General features: G+C 39.2%; 1 long non-coding RNA gene across 1 annotated transcript; it reads right to left on the reverse strand.

The window, feature by feature from the left end:
• Positions 1 to 918: 918 nt before the first annotated feature.
• Positions 919 to 2,830, reverse strand: LOC109115150 (uncharacterized). The gene is made up of 2 exons (XR_002023016.2): positions 1,681 to 2,830; positions 919 to 1,485 (listed from the first exon to the last, which is right to left on the reverse strand). It is a non-coding gene; the product is annotated as an uncharacterized LOC109115150 (long non-coding RNA).
• Between the last annotated feature and the right edge of the window lie 694 nt (positions 2,831 to 3,524).

Genomic DNA, 3,524 nt, shown 5'->3' on the forward strand with positions numbered 1-3,524 from the left:
AAATCAGCACAACAGACACAATAACGGCCCTTTTGGGGGAGAGGAGGCTTCTCTTGAAGTTTGGGCCATGCATTTGCCTTTGCCTTAGTGCAGCAGCTGTGTAGCTGTGTGCTCTCAATAAAAAGATAAAAAGGAGTTTAAACGGTAATAAAGAAAGACCGTCTCAGAAGCATTATTCATGGATAACAAAGTCAGAGCTTGGGACGACCCTTCTTTTCTTTCATGATAAAAAGAAAATTAAATCCAAGGGGCAAGTCGCAACTCGTAACTCGCAACAGATGAAATTAAAAAGAGGATGAGAGTATAAGTGATAATGGTCCCCCACAACCAAAACACATTATAACAATGGTCCCACCCCCACAAATGGTCCCCCAATATTTATTAATATTGTCTCACCTCCCTACCCTGCTCTGCTGCTTTCCTTCCCCATGGAAGAGCTTTGGGAGCTTAGCTTGGCCTTGGGTATCTATCTATCTATCTATCTCGTGACTGTGAGTGAACCAGACTCCACTCTCCACAACAAGCCTTTCTTGCCTGCAGTGAGGTCAATTGTTCGACTTCGACCCACAAAGGAAATGAAAATCTGGAACCCAAATAATGAATTTGCTACCACTACCTCAGACTTCAGACTCAGACTCAGACTCAGACTCTAGGCCAGGCTCAGCTCAATGCAACGAGTAGGACAGTAGAAGAGAAGCCTGACAAGTAATAAGACAATGGAATCGAAACCCAGCCCAGGTGCAGATGGCCAGCCAATGCAGCTCTAAAGTCGTAAATCGTAATGAAATGAAATTATCCATGAATATAATGGAGTCACTCGGTCATGATGAATACCTACACTAAAATGTACTTGGGACTTCGTATGGTCATAGATAAAAGAGTAAAAAATAAATTAACAAAAGGAAAAAGAGAAAAAAAAAAAAAAAAACTCTGCATCTTCAATCATGAAACCTACGTACATGTACATGATAGCATCACAGCATGGCTGGCTACCGAACTACCAATAGGTCGAATACAGATACGTCTGCAGAAGAACAGAAGTACAAGCTGCTCTGTGAAACGGAAAAAATACAACTCCTCGGACTCAGTGGGATATTATGGAGATGGGTCTTCGCACTTCGCAGTAGTGACTCGTTGCAATTTTCATTTTTCAGTCACGGTTTTCATTTAGTTAACATTCAACAAATTAAAATAGAGAAAATATACAGTCATTCCACAGTTCCTCCTCTCTGTGATCTAACAATTATTCCTGAATCCTTCATGTACAAACACTATCATATATGTGGAGAAACAAAGAAGAGAAGAAACCCTTTTAGTTTTAAATTATCTTTTTCAAAAGATCTAGTGAAACGAGAAATTAGGGTTTTGGAAGGACAGTTTGGTGGGATCAACTCAACCAAGAATAACAAAACACAAACACAAAAGCCGTCTGAGATGATATTGCTTTCTCAGTCGCATGCAGATTGCAGTAGCAGACAATCAAACCTGTAAAAAAAGATGGGGGTGAGAGGGATGGTGAAAGACGGAATGCGATATGAAGGGAAATAATAAGAGAAGAAACAACATAATAAAGAGGTCGATCGTTTCACATTTAAGAGAGTTTAGAGTAACACAACACAAACAAAAAGAAACAGGTGCAGTTAAATCAGGTGGGTATACATGTTTGCTATACATCGTTACCTCTTCATCACCTGCATAATAGAAGAGAGCAGCACAGATGAAATGGAGAGTCCCCATAGAGAGAACATCACATGGGTTTTACAAAGAGAAGCCAACAGAGCTTTGTTGGCAGGATGCCCACCTCCATTAAAAAAGAAGAGAAAACGAGAGAGAGAGATGGATTTCCTTTGGTGGAGGTGGACAGAATGCCAATAAACTCTGTAAGAAACCCTTTGCCAAACCCACATGAAACTAAAATAACCTCCTTCCTTTTCCTTCGCCAAAGCCCACATGAAATTAAAAACCTCAACTCATTTTCACCATGTTAGAACATATATACAGCGTGAGAGAACCGATGAGAAAGAGGCAAGAGTGGCTACAGGTGGGGGCTCTTTTTGAGGGAAAGAGGTAAATGTTTGTGTACACGAGAGAGAGAGAGAGAGTTTTGAGTGAGGTGCACGCATGCAAAGCACACAGAGAAGCAGAAGAAGAAAGGGAAAGAGGAGAAGAACAAGCAAGGGAGAAACGGTCTATGGTAATAGCATAATAAGTGAGAGAGTCAGATAGAGAGAGAGAGAGACGGGGGGGGGAGGGGTGTAATTAAGGGAGCTCAGAACTATAATCAGATGGGATTGTTCCCTCCCTGGCACTGGACAATGGACATGGAGAAGAATCATACAACCCTCGTTACTGCTGCAAAAACCCACCATCAATCTTTCTTGCCTTCCTCACCCACAAATCCCCTCTCCCCCTCGTTTCTGATGCCAAAACCTCTCTCCCCGGCCCCCTCTAGCTAATAGCTATACAACATTCCCAAATAAAACAAAGAGAAAACTAAATTTAAAAGGAAAATACGCTGATTATGGAAACTTCCTCCTGCTCATAAAAAAACACAAAACAAACAGCATTATAAAACAGATTACTGCAACCACACAGTGTTATCATACGCGTTTATCTGCTCCATTTAATTATAACTTGATTCCCAAGATCAGACAAAAATTAAATGAGAACAAGATTCATTAAACAGTACTTGTAGAACTTGGAATAATCATGGTCTGCTCCGTATGCCATCACATGTTTGTGTATCAAGTATGATGATGTATTTTATTAGCTTAAGTGGGCGTTACAGAAACCAAAACGTATCGTTGTCCTGGCTTGGGATTCTGTTTATCACTTATGGGCACTTGGTTCTTTTCAAACTACTGACTACTGAGTGGTTTGGCTTAGCTAATTAATTAATTAATATACAATTGGCTTGGTTTAATAAGGTTTTTGATCGGTTTCGTTAGTTAGGTTATCAAAAGATGAGATATATAATACTTATCTTAATGAACAGTTGACCAATGACTTCATTGGATATGAAATATGAATAAAAGGAAGGGAGAAGCTGAAAAAAGTTTGAACAGTCAAACTCAAAACTCACTTCACCTTTACATCTGGCACATTTTGGGTCAATAATAAATAAACTCAGACTTGGGTTTTAATTACTAATTATTACATTGCGAGAATTTATTCACACGCGCTCTCCCTTAATTAGGGGCCGGGACGGGACCCGGTTTAGTAGCAGAGACTAGACAGAGAGATCAATATTCAAAGGTACCATCTATCTGTAAGCACTTAAATCAGAAAGAACCTTGTTACGTGATCCTAGCCATCCACGTGGAATAAAAAGTACTGTTCAAGCTAGATTAAAGATACTAATTACAGTGTATTACTATTAATATTTTAATGGGACATGTGTAATCATTCAAACTTCAAACTTCAAAGTAGGTACATTGGTACACCAAACAAAGCAGATTAATTAATATAAAAAATAAATAGGAAATTTTGAAAAAGTGAAACCTAAAAAAAAAAGAAAGGTGAAA

This window comes from Nelumbo nucifera, chromosome 5, assembly GCF_055504915.1.
Source record: "Nelumbo nucifera cultivar China Antique chromosome 5, China Antique-T2T, whole genome shotgun sequence".
Taxonomy (NCBI): Eukaryota; Viridiplantae; Streptophyta; class Magnoliopsida; order Proteales; family Nelumbonaceae; genus Nelumbo; species Nelumbo nucifera.